This window comes from Temnothorax americanus, unplaced genomic scaffold, assembly GCF_048541705.1.
Source record: "Temnothorax americanus isolate GAGA-0224 unplaced genomic scaffold, ASM4854170v1 Scaffold4, whole genome shotgun sequence".
Classification (NCBI taxonomy): domain Eukaryota; kingdom Metazoa; phylum Arthropoda; class Insecta; order Hymenoptera; family Formicidae; genus Temnothorax; species Temnothorax americanus.
In genome coordinates this window covers 2,388,135-2,406,417 of record NW_027509547.1, presented here as the reverse complement: position 1 = coordinate 2,406,417, position 18,283 = coordinate 2,388,135, and the positions used below count along the sequence as shown (strand labels likewise).

General features: G+C 43.9%; 1 protein-coding gene across 5 annotated transcripts in view; it reads right to left on the bottom strand.

The window, feature by feature from the left end:
• Window positions 1-18,283, bottom strand: part of Tio (zinc finger domain-containing protein tiptop) — a 148,992-nt gene that overhangs the window by 31,113 nt on the left and 99,596 nt on the right. The window lies entirely within an intron of this gene.

Sequence of the window (18,283 nt, the reverse complement as noted above, 5' to 3'; positions counted from 1 at the left end):
AATAAGCACATTATTCTCCGAGTTGTTAGTTTTTATTTCAAAAAACACAATACTTAGAATTCTCGAATTTTAATAATAAAAATATTAATAGACGTACGAAGAAATAGAATAAAAGAACAGAATTAGAAATAATTTCAAACCAGTTTTCTTTTTTTTTCTTTGTTTCAGGTAAGATGCGCGCATTACGCAATATAATCTATATGAAAAATCTCGTAAGCATGTATAAGACGATGAACGGATACAACGGGATTTTCCATTTTATTATGAGTGATTGTGCGGTCGTTGGACAATCAAACGACATCGCATCACGAAACACTTTTTGCCAGGGACTTCGTGATTTCGCGCATGAGTCACGGGAGCGTGGCTCCCGGGCCATTAATCGTTCGTAATTTCATTCAATTTAATTACCTGGCCAACGCGCTCAAACCGAACGGGGCATTAAACCGTCCATACCGAACGTAGTGTTTGCATTTTAATACGCGGGACGGATGTTCGCGTAACACTTTCGCGTTACCTATAATAATAATAGGCGCGTAACGGGCGCGTCCCTGCATCGGTTAGCGGCCAATAATTAGCAGCCACGGATTGTATCTGCGTCGTCGCGTTCTTTCAGCGTACTACTCATGAGTACTGCATCTTACAACGGACTATCGTATAGCGTGTCTCAAAAAGTTTTCTTACCTGAAACAAAGAAAAAAAAAGAAAACTGGTTAGACGCGAATCATTTCGCGAATGAACCATGGTTATGTTTCGAAAACTTACTTCTCCTTTCTGAGGAGAGGACCAGTTCTATGCTTTTCACAAATACATGAAAAGAATAGGAACCAGTGATATATCTCAATGATATAGAAATTCGCTGGCAAACGTTTCTTAATTACTTTATATTAATTGTGCAAAATTTTTCGCCCTTATCCCTCGGTTGAACGGGATCATTCTCATTCAACAGTACTATACACAATCTTTCTGTTGAATGATTCAAAGGCTTTGATGGACGACAGACTCCGTACTACGCACTTCCGATGCGTCGTGCAAATCCGGAATTTCATCGTCAATAAATTTTTTTTTCCTTTCCGATCGATAGGTCGATACAAAACCAAAATAATTTGATAAATGCATGGGCCATTGCGCGTAATGACAGCCTCTCGCTGCGTTTCGCTCCGGGCGTCACACTCCGCCGGCGTCACACCCCTTCCCCCCCCTCCTCTCTGGTTTTTTTATTTTTTCCGCCCAAAAGGTAATCCAATCGAGAACGATGATTGAATTATTAATTGAATGACGCGCGTGGCTGGGGTCACACGCGTGCTGCCGCGTATCCGACCTCTCTCTCGCAACGATGAGACGGTTGCTCATCGCGAATAATTCGTCGGGCTTGTGCAGCTAGTGCCTTTTAATGCGTCTCGAAAAATGTATCGACAACCGATAAACCGACAGAATTAAATTTCTCCTCTTTCCCGTGCTTTTACTGCAGCGGCAGCGAGAGGCAGTACGCCAAAAGGCAGGCGCGCGAGCGCGTACGCGAAAATAGGATTTCGTTTTAAATTCCTGGCCGTGCGTACGATTTTCAATTAAAAATTTATCAGCACGCCCGATGAATGTATATCCGATAATTCTTTCGTTATACATGTAATTATGACAATGCGCGTTCATGTCGGACGGATCGGATATCGCGTATCGGACAAGCCGAGCAAGGTACCTCCTCCTGCGTCCCCCCGATGCGACGGTGCGTTCGTTCGTCCGTCAACGCGAAACTCGCCATACCTAATCCGCGAGCTCCCGGTTCGCGTCGCACCGTCGAGCAGATTCTCTTTCGGATCGACTTCGGAATTAGCGCGGGCGCTCCTGAGACGGATGAGGCGAGACAAGATGCGCGAGACGAGAGGACGAGACAAGAGGGAAAAGGAGTAAAAAAAAGGGCCACGGGTTCAGAGATGGTGAGCCACGAAGGGGGGCTTTGTCTCGATCTCGTCGACGGCGGCCTTGAATGATCTCGCCCTCGGAAATTTGATCGACACCGGTCAAACGGGTAGACCGGACTTCAAACGTGCCCCTGCCGCTCTCCTCCCCCTCCTCCTTCCCTCTTCCTCCGCCACCACCCTTTCCTCTATCCCTCTTCCCCGCTTCCGAGTTTTGTTCAAGTGGTCGGACATCGGTTGGAAGTCCGTCTCTCGCGGTGGACAGAGAGAAGATGACGAGGTAGAAGAAGCGGCAGCGATCCCGTCTACCAGGGAATAGTCGGGAGACGGACGCGACGGCGTGGCCGGAGTAACTCGGAAAGTGTCAGAACGATAATCTGACGCTGGCAACGTGATGGACAGGACGAACGGTCCACTTCGCCCTCGACTCTCACGTCTTCCCGCCGTTCCTTTTCCTTCTTCGTCTCCGCCCGTCTCCGCACCTCCGCTAATGCAAGACACACCGGGCTGGTATTAAATACCGCCCGTTTTCACGGACGAAATATCTGTCCGTCTCTTTCGCCCGGCGAATAAAACACGCAAATTTTGGCGCGTCGCAAAAATTTCAAGACGATTTCAATCTCGAGATATGCGATACTATATAAATAATTTATATAAAAATATATATAAATATTATGCATCTTAGTTTAAGCATTTCAATATTTACAGTGCTATCCATTAACAATTTTGACGCAAGTAGACACTGAGCCTGAAATAAGATTAAAATCTAGATCTTACGTCATTATACTTGCTGCTACCTCATACCTGCTGACATCGTAACATCGTCATAATCTTCAAGAATCAGCATTATAATCCTCGTGCCGAATAAGAAATAGAAATTTTATAAGAATAATATCGCGCTTTTGCGAGACGGCGCCAATTTTAAAGCTCTTTGTGCCGCGCCGCTCTAAGATTAAACGCGGATTAAGTACTGACTTTACGGCGCTATCCGCGGAAGCGAGATAGAGTGCGTATACACGAAATGTAAATAGGAGCGACGGGATAATAATGAATGTTCGTGGAATAGTAATGAGAGGCAGATGCGCTGATAAAGAGGAGATAAGAAACGGAGAAAGTACGTACGCGCGTATCTCAGTGCGACGTGTACATGAGTTACAAAGAAGGGGCGATCAATAATGCTCTTTTATAAAACGTACAGCGTGTGACTTAAAAGAGAATTTAGACGTTGATTTAAGCACGCGGCTAACGTGATTTATCGCCGGCGCTGGTTTCGCAACGCACGACCCGTAACATTTATTGTTCTTCCCCGGAGCGTACGTACGTATCGCCTTTTTTCCCTCCTTTTCAGAAATTGAAAAAGAATACGCGGCCGCGGGGAGCGGACGTTGGCGGGCGGTGGGGAGAGGAGGAGAGGGGAGGGAACGAAATCGGAGACCATCGCAATCCTGGGAGAAACCTTTCGTTTCGACGTCGCCTGTCTCGTACGCCTGACGCGGCTGTCGCGACGAACGAGATCAGGATTTATCCGCAAAGAGAAGCGCTCCGCTTGCGTGCGCCGTCGTGACGGATAACGCGAACGAGAGTGACCTATGAGAGGAAGACGTGAATGTGAAGCGGATAGTGGAAAACTCAATAGAGATCCCGTGTTTTGCAATAATGGTTAGTACAGCGAGTAATTCGACCGGCACGTTTCATCGAATAAAATAGCGGACGTTGTCAGTGATTTGGCGATCTCGCCGAAATGTGAATTCGATCTTGCGAGACGATTTTGCGCGTTAGCGCATTTGATTCGATTCACCGTTTTCCGCAGCGAGCCACGTGTAAGCTATATACGAGAGGAGAAGGAGGAAAGTCGCGGCAGAAGGAAATAAGATAACTCGTTGAAAATTATACGCGAGGCGGTAACGAGAGCTAAGCGCGATCCCGGCAAGTGATCCATTTTCGAATATATTAATTCTAGTCTCGTCACGTTCGAGTCATCGTTTGCTGCTTCGGTGCGAGACGAAAGCCAGGTGCATCGGGACGGATCGAGGTCGTCGCGACGAGGATGTTAATTGCGACGCGACGCGACACGTACGGCAGAAGCAAAAGCGCGAGAACGTCTCCTCTTCGATTCCCTGCTTCTTTCTCACTCGAATCGTCGATTGATCTCGACGTAGTCAGATTGCATATAATCGAAATAATTCACACCGAGCGCGATTGGCCGGGCGCATATAACGCTTCGTCTGTGTCTCGTAGTGGCTGAGGAAATCGCGCATCGCGACGAATAGGTCAGAGCGATACTGTCGCAATTTTCCTAATTACAGCGAATGAAAGAACTACACTGACGCATCGCGCGTGACAAGTGCAATTAATTCGCGTTACGTACGCGAGATGATTCATGGCTGACACGAGCCGGATAGTAATTCTTTAGGGATTGTATATAGCGGCGAGTAACAGCGCGAGTAACAGTTCGGCATCCCCACATACAATATTCGATCCTTTCGCACACGCGTATCAATGTAAAATACCGTAAACCATTATGAGCTTAACTCTATAATAATGATCGACGTTGAGGATCTCCTTTCTATCTTCACGCGGACATGATGTTAGTCTGACGTGTACGACGCAAGTCTCTCATTTGTAATATTAACGTGAAGCTCTGCAGCTTGATAAGCTTATTATTTATAGAATCAGGGTCGAGTACGATGACCCCCGCCGTTGCACGTTGTATCCACGTCGGGGTTTTGAAAGCGGTGGTTTATGACTTGAAAAAAGAAGAGGAAGAAAGTAGTGACTCTCGCGTCACCTCCCGACATTAGCGTGGATTCGATAACTCCCGGCCGCCTTACAAGGACAAATGCCGTGAGTCCTCCGGCGCAAAGGGTACCACCTGCGCACTTTCGGCGGCAAGTGCGGGGGATCCCATTGTGCCTTCTTTTCAGTGGGCTCACCTGGAATCACCAGCGGCGATAAAATCTAACGAAATCGGCTGTCCCGTAGGGAATTAAAAATGAGGGTGGAACGCCCGCTGGCAAGAGGACCGTATTATCCGAGTCGTCCTTATCATGCGGCCTCGCATAAATCCCAGCCGGGACACGCGAGTGTCGTGGCTGCATGCCGAGGATTGTGATCGCGCGTCTTCCTTAATTTCGCTCGCTTCGAATGGATTCGTGTGAGAGGTAGCGAAGTATGCGCCGCGCGAGAACCACCGTTGAATAATTTTATTTTAAAAAATTCTCGCCCGTTTTTCAATACCGCTCAATAAAAAGACCGCGAATTCCCTTTAACGCCAAGTTCTAAAGCATAAAACACCAAAGCTATCCGGCACTCTCTTGGCTTTCCGCACCTTCTCGAAGAACCCTCATGAACGATCTTGAGAGAGAAACACCGATGAATTTTTCTCCTCCGTTCAGAGAAGACTGTAGTCCGTTATTAACCCGGGCGCCCGCCGGAACGACCCGGCATCGCTCAACCGCTCGAGTCGTCTCCGCGCCTTTCTCGACGACTCGTCGTCGATCGCCCTCTCTAAATATCCTCTCCTTCAAGACGATATAGCGATCCTCGGTAATGAGTTTATAAGAGCGATCGTTGGTTTTTTTTTTAGAACAAGCGTCATTAGTCATTATTGATAATTGCGTTCGCTAAACAAAAATTGACAAGATGTCAATTATAGATGCGGATAGAAATGCTCATTAGACTATCTTTGATTCATCCTGTTTGGACTAAAGATTACTCTTATACGAGTTTTGAGGAGTTAATTAATTCTGCGTTTTTCGCGTGATATAGGATTATCGAATTCGTCGAACGAAAGAAAATACGAACTATATGTTACAAGTGTAAATTAGAATGAAGATAAGTAAATGTACAGCTTATAGAGAGGTAAAGACGTATCTCATGTATCGAGGTATAAGAAGTTCCAATAGAATGCGATGAAATAAGCGAAAAAATTTTTTAAACTTTAGGAAGATGTGTTCCACAGAACGCATCACAGAACGATATACAGCATATAATAAACACGTAGATACGCGCAATAAAGCGTATATAATAAACGCATAGGTACACACGGAAATCACATTGCTAATGTAATGAGCCAACCATATACAATTTAAGATCCCCGGTCTAAAGCATTACCATGTGTACATCGTATAAACCCATCATCGAAGAACATAATTCTGTTTTTATCCTAATTAACGTCGCGCTTAACTACCTGCCACGATCTCAAAAAGAGAATCTCGTTTCAGCTCCTTCGAAGAGATCATTCATCGGCACTATTTATTTTGCGGCTGTTTCTCTTGAAGCACGACAGTTTTATAGAATTGATTATGCGTCACGATGACGATTGCGCGAGCGTGAATTCAACTTGTTGATAATGCAAATGTAAATGGAAATACGGTTATACACGGATACGCGTGCTATCCATTCAAAAAGTTATAAAGTAAACGTTGCAAAAAAAAACTCTTTTTTGTAGAACAAGTCATAGATGAATTGATTTTATCGAGCCTAAGTGCAAAAATTCTGGAATAAGGAAATTCTGAGATTTTCAAAAAATTATAATGCTTTTATCGTCTTTTTTATAAGGTTTGTATTATTATCACTGACGTAGTCATAAATCGCATATCTATAATCAGTTCACATATCTTGCGCTGGAATCAGTGCTAAAAGAACAGGGAATTTTATAGAATTTCAAAAACTGATCAAATCCCCGCGAGTGCATCGATACAAAATGACGACCTTTTGGAAATAGATACGCGCGCGCGCGCGCACGCGCGATTGCGAACGCAAGGATACGAGACTCGTTGGCCGATCTACGAAGCTCGTGCCGTCGCTTTCACGCGATCACCATGTTCACCCGGTCCTCCTACGACCGTCGACAGAAATAAACGATACGTCTGGCAATAAATATCACGGTATTATAATTAAGCTAGCGGCAAAAGGGTATGGTGCACGGGCAATGTGTGCGGGACACGCGAGACAGAGCGAGCCGAGAAGCAAATAGATAGATCTTTCATTTGGATGATCTCTGATCCGGAGCCACTAAAACGCGAAATATAGAAAATATCTGCTTGTATATATTGATAACTTCGAAGATCTATCGTTTATCTCTTTAGCAGAAACAAAGAGAGTTTATTTGTGGAAACCATCTCTTTCTGGAGTGCAGTAATAAATGTTACTTGTCTATTTCTTTACAGTTAATACATCCGGTGATAAAAAAATTTAACTGTTTACATGTAGATAAGAAAAGTTGCATTTATATATCTTCAACAAGATCTAAGAAAATTAGTTAGAAATGTTAAAAGAAGTCTGCTTATACCTCAATTTGTTTAAACTATTGCAATCATACAATAACAGTTAACAATATAAAACGACGAGGTAAAAAGATACAATTTCATTGAGTATCTCAGCCATGAATATGAATCATTTTAAACATTTATTCAGGCATACTATTTCAGCGACAAACGATTTAACAATGCCTAGTCGTATCTAGCTGAACGAGGAAAGATATAGGAAGATAGTGAAAGATACACAGGTTGATTTGTTTAGTCTGCCACGGGGGGCGGAATGCATCAACACCACTCAAGAAGGCATTGTTTCAACGCCGCGGTGCAGCGGCGAAGACGCCGCGACCTGGACGTGGGCCGAGGAATGTAAATTGATGGGACGTATCCGCCATCGCGCGCTAATTTAGAGTCGAGGAATGCGCGAAGTTGCGTACTGTCACCCACCCCGAAAATTCATCGACGACGTCTCGACCGGCCGTGCCGTGTCTCACGTGTGACGCACGCGAGAGATATAACTAGTCACACACATATTGCACGTGCATCCTCCTCTGCCGGCGCGTTTACATCGCCTGTCACGCCGCGCGAAGAGCGGAGCGAGCGGTATAAGAGAGCGGAATGAATCGCTGCCACTCAAGGAGCAGCCGTCGGATGCGGCGGATGGACTGACAAGGCCGAGTTGGAACGTCGTGACGTTGAAGACGCGATGCTGATATACGCGTCCACTACCGTGATGCGCGCAACCAGCCGCGCTCGACAAGCATCCCGCCGTTCTCCACCGAGTCCACCGCGAGGAAACCCTCTCCTCGCTCTTCTTCGTTTTTTATCTATATAGAACGCAGACGTGTGCACACACTTCCTGGCCCCGGCACGACGCACGCACAGCGAGAGATATTACAGGTTCCTCGCGCGGCATATTAAAAACGTTTTCAGGAACCTGCGTCTAAGAAAACGATTAAAATAAGCAGTCGGTTTCCCGTGGAAACGTCAAAATTAAAACTCGCGAGTTTCGCTGGAAGTCCTTCTTTCTCAAAGCCAACAGCGCGATAGTCATCCCCGCCGCGGAGGCCGAGTAATTGCATCCGACGTTACATAAAATCTCCGCTCGAGTTGCTTGCGAGCGAGATCAAAAAGTGTAATCGAGATACGACGCAAATGCGAAATTACCAATAATCCACGATGGACCACGCCGTCTGCTCTTAAGATCGTTCTTTATCAACGGTTCACCTTGTATAGGAATGTATACGGTCCGACGTTTCTTCTGCATAAGTTGCCTCGGCGAGGATCTTGCTTTCTCCTGCATCGCCGAAGAAAACGACGATGATGAAAGTGTCCTCGATAAATTTCCCAATCTTGCAACGCGACGTACGAATGTGGCCTTGCCAGTCCGTCAGAGTACAGCATTGGCTTTTCGAGTGGCAGCAACCGATTCTGCCCGACTATGCTGCTCGCTCGAGCGCTTGCATCGTGTCAGATGAAGCGATGATAAGTGAATGTTCTGTCGATGCGTATGCACATGAGTTGTCGGCACTTACAATCGTACATACTTACTCGGCGAGGAGTAAAAAGTGTTCGGGGTATTATCGAGTGCCCCGTGAAATCATTGGGATATTTCGCTCGATATTGCGCCCGTCATCGCATTGCACATCAGGTTCTCTTTCTCATCAATTTTTGCGCTCTTACGCTTTCAATCGCGCAAAGATCCTCGTTTTGTAATAACGCGAGGAAAAATCTTTTAATTATCCACGTTTATCGTAATTATTGGAAGAGAAAAACACAGTAACTCGTTAGACAGTTCGGACTAGGTCACCGTGCGAATTTTCCCGCGAAAACTAAACGTTTCCCGGTAATGACGTGCCCGGTCGTAAAGCCATCACGATAATTATCCTGAACTTTCGACGGGTACTTTCCGACGCACGACGTATGACCGGCGTGTTATCACGTTTTATCGTACTCGCGGGATGAGAGAATCAATCGTGCGCGAAAAGTCGCGCACGTTCGGCCGGATTTTTGCGCTCGCCGGCATAAATCGCGATTTTCCCATCGCGCGTTGCACGCTCGCTCGAGCGTGGCGGGGAACCAGCACCTTGCCTCGTCCCGCCTCACCTGTGGTTAATCGTTTCGATATTTAGTTTTTCTCGCGTTATTAACCGAGCGATTCCTCCCCTCCTCCCCCGGCATTACGTAATTCTACGATGGTGGGCTTCTCTCAGGTTGCCAGCCTCCATTAATTAAGATCGACAAGAATGCGTGCGTGATCGCGATGACACGCTCGGGGTTTCAATTCGCGCAAACTTGCGTCTTGCATAAATAAGTGCACGCGAGAGCGTACACTCGGCAATGAACTGCAGGCGCGCCGGGGGTTAACTGTACAAATCGTTCGCACATTAATTTCCGCCGAAGACTAATTCCCGATGCGCATATTAAGCAATAGGAGCGTGTCGCTCACGGACATTGTGTGATTTCGCATTAAACACAAGATCATTATGTTCGAATAAATGAACGATATATCACTGTCGCGCCGAGCCATGCGTCGGGGCGCACTCGCCGTGAGATGACGTTAATCAATCAGCCGGCGCGAGGGAGATCGCGATCCGATCTAAGCGATCGCCGCGGCATTAAGACACGAGGACAGCCAGTTCCTTGGACTCCGCGGCCTAATTACGCGTTCAAGCTGAGCGAGAGGGAAGAGAGTCGAGTGTGGATGCGAGACCACCCCGTTAACCCGCCCCGCAACGTCGTCGACGGGGGTCGAATCAACTCCCTGAACGAACCGCCGCAAACCGCTTCTTGTCGGTCGGCAGCCGCAGCCGCTGCCGCGGACGACTAATATCTCGTTCTTTTGTTGCGCTTCGCGGCAATCCGCGTCTGCCCGCGCTTGCGACGAATTTCGGGCTGATTATTCGAGGCGGTGGAATGATGTCGGTCGGCCGGATTAAAATGCTCGCTGGCTACCGGAGCTAGGAGCTGTAACGAGGACCGCAACGTAGCGGATGTCACCCTCGGGGAAAAGCCCCCGCCCCTTCATCCTTGCTGGTTTCCTTCCGAAATCGTGCCGTATCGCTGCGTGCCGCTTCATCTCTCGGCTGACGTTGCCTCGGTGCGTCATTAGACTTTCCATCTCCACCGCAGGAGATGTACATTTTTCACCTTTAACGTTAGCGTTTCGTAGAAATGTTATTTCTACACCTAGTATAATCTAAACCTGAACCTGAACGCCCCTAATCTAAAGCGTACTCTCCAGTTTAAAAAAATTGATACACGTAGCTTCACACATAAGAGGCTAATAGGATATTCCTAGGACGACAGAAAACGAAGGAACTGTGCGCAGATCACAGAGTTAAAAAAGTACGTAACATCAATAATATAAAAGATGCAATTATAACGCGATCGAATGGTACGCGTCGTATGGCGTCAATGAAATCGGGTCAATTGAAGTTGAAAAGATTGAGCAATGAGAAAAGGATTGCAATAAAACTGCATATGCGACTTGGGAATAATAATCTACACGGCGGATTGCATCTTTTTTGCGTGCGTCCATGCTGACATATAGTCATGCTATATCATCAACGACAGCTAACAAGATTCGACTTTCTATGTTATAATCGAAGATGTCACGCGGCGAACGACGAATGTTGCCGCGCGAAAAGAGGGTCGTTTTCTTGGTCGGTAATAATAATAAAAATTCATGCGACACTTTATGGCCACCATAAAACACAGAAAGCCAATGAGAAATGCAGTTGTATAGAGAAAGAAAACGGGTACACACAAATTACGACGAGAGACAGCCGACCAATCATCGTTAATCGTATTATATATATAATGATTATGTAAAACAGCACTTTAAGTATTGCAATAAAAATCTCGATACATATGTGGATGTTTCAGTAAAAATCTAGTTTGTATACACGGGATAAGAATACGAAATGCACGACATACGAACCACTTTATAAGCTTGTTTCGTGCCTCAAAAGACATATTACAAACAGTTAAATATATATTATTACGCGGTGATTGAACAAGTTCTCGATCGATTGCAGACGCGTCTAATAATAGATCGATGATCGTACGAGGAGCCGTATATAGAAAATAACACTGACTTGCTGTTATTCAATTATAGACGGCGGACTTCGGCTCGGTACGCATTGTATAAATATCTTTCTACTTATACTTTCATTCGCGTGTTGCGCAACATGCAAAATTACACGTCTTTTTTTTATACGGATGTCGTTTGCGAATCTCGGTGAAACCCTGCGCGGGCGAGAGTAATGATGAAGCAACGTCACCTCGATGAATATCGTCGCAAAGACACTCCCCCCCCTCCTCCGCCATTTGGTCGAGTAAGGACGACCAGTTCGAAAGTGCGATGAAGAAGTGATCGCGAGCGCGTCGCTTCGGGGTTCAGAAGCGGAAGAACGACGGCCGCCCCTGGTGGAAGACGCCGGAGCGACGAGTCGGCCGTTAGCGCGTTTTACGGCGGCATTAAGCTTCTCTTAAATGACGCACGCAAAGTGCTCCTGGCCGCCTCCCTTCCCTCCCCTCCCTCTCTCACATCTACCTCTGAGCCAGGACGCTAACCATCCTGGTCCACCCACCTACCCGCCAAGAAGCTGCTTCCTGTCGTGCGAAATCACCTTCTCACCCAGTCACTTCGCACCCATCCTCGCCGCCTCTTCCCTTTCCCGCCTTCTCCTCCTCCCGGTTTTAGTATCTATCTGTTCACGCGTACAGATTTAAACCGACAATTTCTTCCTGCCTCGGAATGCCATTGACGGCGAAACGGTGTTCTTTACAGCCGAAAAATTGTTACGTGTTAATCAACGGGAAATATAATGTTTCGTGTTGGTATAGTTGACACGCACTTGAAAATTCTTCTCGAGCAAAATAAATCGACGGTTTTTATAAAATGACGATTAATGTTATCTCCCCGAATTGAGATTCGATCTTTTACCATGACGTATCAACAATCATAGTTTGAATTGTAAAATACGGAGCAAAACATGAAACTCAAGCACGCAACATGATCTATGTACATGACATACTTACTTGAATATCTCCCTACTATAAGATAATAATAGTTCACGTACAAAATGATGTCTATTTGTATTTATACCTGTCGAATAATGACCACGATCATATGTCGCTAAAAATAAAAACAGCCGGATAAGAAGACGGCAGTGTCTATATTAAACCACGATAATAAATTACAGTTTGACAGCTAGTAAAGCGAAACAATAATTATTACGATTACACGACAACTCAATCTCATATATCTATTCTATTTATAATAAATTTAAAAATATATTATTTTTGCTGTTTTACTTTTTCGCTTCATTTTTTGTTCATAATTTACCGCATTTAAAGATTTGCAACCTTTATTATATCGAAAATGCGACCGAGAGATATAAGATGAATCGATAACATCATGTACTTAAACGTTCGTGTAATCTGTAAATCTGTTTCGTGTAGGCCTTCTGCATCAAATTACCACATTTTACTTTCCTACGAGGTATTATTACGCGGTCAATAACGTGTACTTTGCGGATGCAATTGAAAGCCTGCCCCGGCTGTACACGTATAAAAACTTGACGGAAAAGTCGAATGACGTAGACGCTGAATCGAGGGGTGCCAGGACAGTCAGTTTGTATAAAAGTGGATCGAGAGAATACCTGCGACGAGAGATCAGACGTCGGCGTCGCGTGTGCGCGCTTGTGCACGTGCACAAAGGAAGAACACGCGCGCACGGAAAACACGGGGAGCCGCGCGCGCGCCGGGGCACATAAGTCCATCCCCAGGGTGGGCGGCGGGCCGCGTCGGGCGCTCCCGGAGTATTGACAGATATTTAAATGAATATTCCTCGGCTGTTAGGGGTCTCTCTTTGAAATCAAAGCAGAAGGCACAACGGTTCATTTAGACATGCGCCGATATCCCCCGCCCGCCTCTCTCGGTGGATACAGAATTTCACTTGTCACGTCGTCCGCGGGTTATCGCCCAGCGAGACGATCGTCGGCCGAGGGTGACACGGAAAGGTTGTCTTTCGTTTGTCGCACGCACGCGCTCTCGTACTTTTCCCCGCTTGCGACCTTATTACGAACTTGTCGTACGATATTTCCCATCTTCAAATTATTAATCTGATTTTTCTTATTCCTTTCTAATGAAACGCCTTTATAGATAGGTAAGATAAAAAAGGTATAATAAATTATTTCTACATTGCAATTAATGATCATTGTCAAATGGTTTGATTAGAGTGGTTCGTGAGAAATATATATGGCCATGAAAGATCTATCTAGAGTATTCTCTGAATTATGCAGAATCAAACATTATGACTCGTAGCAGACGGGAATTATATAGTTTCATCGAAAAAATCGTATGTGTGTTCAGCGAATTCATTGATCGAGATAAAACTTTAATACGCTGATGATAAGCTGGTGGTAAAATCAAGTAAAATGTAGGCTGGTTGGAACTGGCATTTGTGAAAAATATGAAACGGCGAGAAGTATAAAATCACCAGCAATGACGCAAAATTAGAATTAATGGGCCTTTTCTGTAAAGTGAAAGCGCGGCTGCACCACTTGGATATGCTTACTTGGGCCCGCAGCTGTCAAGTAGAAAGATTTACATCAACGGAAATATAAATTATCGTGCCGGATTGACAGCGATTTCCCGAGAAAACCTTAGCTGCGGTTTCATATTAATTTATCTTTACTTCAATGTGACATAAGAAAAAAAATGAAATTGTATTTTCCAAATTGTCAAATAAAATGATTAAATGATGTATGTACATAACTTTGTCATAAAACGCATTATTAAACATCTCAATTTACTACAATTAACATGGTGAGAATTCTTATAAAATTCCAAGATGTTTTGTTTCAGAAAATTGGAAAAAGGATATTATAATTACGCTTACATGAGTTATGTAAAATAATTACTATCACATTGTATACAAAATTTAATTTAAAGTACGAACTCTGAGAAACATTAAATGACAAGTAAAACTATTTTCCCCAAGTATTGCAGAGGCTAGCGCATTTTTTTTCTGCCAAAAGCTACAGGAAAAAGGCTCGTATTCCGGTACCAAGCTGATGACTGATAACCCCAATCGGTCGCAGTGCGATATCAAAGAGGAATTTCCGCGCTCGGTAAATGTACCATAATCGAGCGATGAACACGGCTGCCGTATATTTTTTTTACAGGCGATGAGAGCCGGACGAGAGCACACACGCGGCAATAAATCCCGGCCTGCGCCGCTAATTTTCACGGAGCGCCGTTGCATGCATCGTACCTACGCAAAGCGTGCCCACACGATGCCAGGCAGGTGCATCTGCATCGTTACCGCGAGAACGCGGACCCGGACAAGGATATGCGCGCGACGGGGTCGTGGTATACTTGGAACGAGATCGGCGCTGTTACCGAACCGACCAATCGTGTCCTTGTAATTTTTATCGGAGCGACTACGATGACACGTTTCGCGCGAAATTTATTGCCGTTGTCGACACGACGGTTGTATCTCGACTACGAGACGCACGGCCGGGCACGAGTGGCCTTTTCAAGTACCTCCTGATGTATTTCGCTGATTAAAACACGTTAATTTTCTGCTGTGAGACGCATTTTTACGACGGCGGCCCTCCGCGAAATTACTAACCATTAAATGCGCACGCATCGGGATGCCGTGGGATCCAAAGGGAGCCTCGTAAATTCCTCTCGGTGCCCGTTTCATTTTAATACTTATTTCACGATATTTATTATTATTCTAAATACGTCGCGTTCGACGCGTTCCTTAAAAGCGTTACTCCGAACGGACGCGAAATAATTATAATATCAAGTCGAGCCGAGAACGAAAATAAAAAGACAACGAGAAGAACACATTGCGGCGAGAATAATATTACGAGTCGCAAATTTGATCGGAGAAAGTTAAAAGCTGTTACTCTTGAAAACATATATATTCTTACAAAAATAATTTCGCGCAGATGTTGTTTTGCTCGGTAAAGGGATAAAGAACTTCATATCAAGAATTAAGTATGCCGCGCAAATGTATTACGCAATAACACAAGTACTACGAAGCTCCGTGCGATTATTATCGTTTCTCGAATTTGTGAATTTCAATTAATACGGTAGGGCTATGATTTATCCTTAATTGCCAGCGAACTTTCGACGACACGTAAATATTTCTTCTGCAGTTATATCTCCGCCGACCGATTGCCATCGCGTACCAACGACAACGATATTTTCATTAAGCGAAAATCTACGATGAACATCCTTTTCAAAAGCGACTGCGGAGAGAATCCCTTTACGAAGTTCGTCCGCGGAGAATTTCTTCGTGAGCTGCATTTACAAAGAGTCTAACTACGAGGTACATTAGTCGAGATTATATCCAGCAAAGGAAGTCGACCAACTTTCGAAGACACTGTTGCAACTAAATCTCTTCGAATCTGGCGACGTCCAAAGACGTCGAACTTCTGCGGAGTCAGCAACAAATACACCAAAATGCGACAGTGATCGTAAAGCGAACAGTATGCACCGCCGAATAAGATATGTCTTATAGATATGTATCCCGTATAAATATGTATAAGAATAAAAACAACCGAGTTTTATCTCTTCAGCTGGCGCCAAAATTCTTCGTAAAAAATATAAGAAGTCTCCACGTGGACAATCCGTGGCGTATTATATCACGCGAGCTTTCAACATAAATTTATTAAACGCGAGATTTATTTAAGACGTAATATCATATTATAAGTAATTAACTGGACGACGTAGAAGAATGATACGAGAGCGTCCCAGTAATGGATTTAGAACAAACAGGCGTCCTTGCTATTATACACTGTAGGTACAGATATATGAATGTTTCACGAGTAACAATAGTTACCTGAAAATATTAACAATCCCCAGAAACGTGATATGCTCGAAACAATATTATTGCCATCAGCATTAGAGATATTATCGCAAAAGTACGTTAAGCATAAGAAATAAATATAATCAAATATTTTTATAAAAAACATATCACAGATATACTTATATCTTTCATTAATATTTTTGATCGCAGTTTTTTAAATATTTGATATAAATATTTCAACGTTCTTCTTATTAGGAATTTAATTGGACATAGACTCGTGAAGTTCTTAACACATACGAATGTGCAGTTCGCTGCGAACCAGCTCGCAATAACACACGGATTTCCGGCAAGGTCTACGATCCGAGAAATCGGAGCTGATTACGCGTTTCAGATAGGTCGAGAAAAGTTGTCCGGTTATCGCTTTGCGGCTCCATTTCGAGACGACGTTCAGGCGACGTAATGAGTTACGGCGTCACGTTGGATTTGCAAGTGAGACGAGTCAACCAGTTGCTCAGTTTGAATTGTCTTTACCTTTGGGCGGCCGGTTACACAATGCCGCTTTCGATTTATCGTTCGATTTATTAGTTTCTCCTGTCTCGTTAATTACTTTCCCATCGCAGGAATTCTGGCACTGTAAAGCGAATGACTTTCGCGCGTATGCACGGTACAAGTTACATCGAATCTGCAAGTGAAAAGAGCTCAACCAGTTGCTCCGTTTGCCCTGTTCTTCAACTCGCGCAACTGTTCCTGTCGAATTTGAGCTCGTTGTTCGATTTGCTATACTCTTTCATTTGATTGTTTATATAATACTCATCATACTACACAATTGTCAATAAAATCGTATACGTACAAACATATATTTACAAAAATTACAAAAACTATGCAAATATGTGTGAAGAGACAAGAGAAATTATATTATTAATATTCATTATTGATACGAAATCATCAATACGAATCAATGGAAACGATTGAAGTGTATGTATGTGTGCATTACCGTTTTCTTCGTAAATTTATTAAGATTAACTGATTTATTATATTCTGCTCTTGCAGGAAAATTCTGTTTTATTTCTAAGTCAGATTATTATGATATATTTAATAATATATATTCATTATTTATTTCTACTTTTTATATATTCGTTTATGATAAAACCCGCTCATTGCATGTCATATATCAGGATTTCTTATCTCCTTAATTACTTCTATATTGTGACGTGCAGGAAAGAGCGAAATAGAATATCTTCCGTTATAGGCTCACAAGACTGATACAAAAAGAAGAGCGGCAGGATATGTTAGCAGATATCTATCATACGATCGGGTGTAGCAGCTGCGCACCGGTATTTTTTTTAAACACTATAATATTAACGCTTTAATAATCATATAACGTAGACCTGTATGCCAAGATGGTGTAAGATGACAAAAGAGGAGATCGCGATGGTAAACTTACGTCGTGTCTATGTCATTCAGTAGAATCGACAGAAAGGTGCATATCGTTGTCTCTTAACAGCATCGAAGAATAAATCGCAAATGTAAATTTGTGAATTGTACAGTGAAGTTCACTTTTGATAGCATACGTAACGGAATATAATGGCCGTCGTACGATGAGATGTCGTTTCATCCAATGCGAATCCGAGTTGAAAGTCGTGTTAACAATTTGAGAGTGACGCACTGTATACCTCCAATACATGTATTATAATTTTTACATCTTTTTCAACTTAATCGACATTAATTAATCATATTACCTGTTGGTCAGGAACGCGGGAATAAACGTTACGCGTTTCCAAGAAACGATACCGCGTTCTGATGTGGAGACATAAATCGAGAAGAAAATGAGAGACAGAAATCATGATTTACCGAGTTCTTTCAAGGTAATAGATCGAACGTTACTTAAGAACATCACAATCGTGAAGTATAGTCCGATCGAAGGACATATGAATGAGCAAACCTCAGTCGATATCTGTTCGTCCGGAATGTCATTTATAACACTTGGACGCGCTTATCGATCCCCACCGCACGTTGCCGATCGCTTTTGCTCTGTTATTCGCTTATAACCGTCGTAAATATCCAATTTATGGCTAGGCCAGACCGGTCGACGATAATCGGTTAATGAGACGCAACATGTACATATTTCCCGGTATTTGTAGCATTACACGAAATCATCCACGATCTTCGAAATTATTGAATATTTGGATCCCACCCCCCATTATGTTATTATTTTTTATCTTATAAGTAAAAAAGTGAATACCCAATCAACTTGACACTTTCGAAATAAAATATAATTC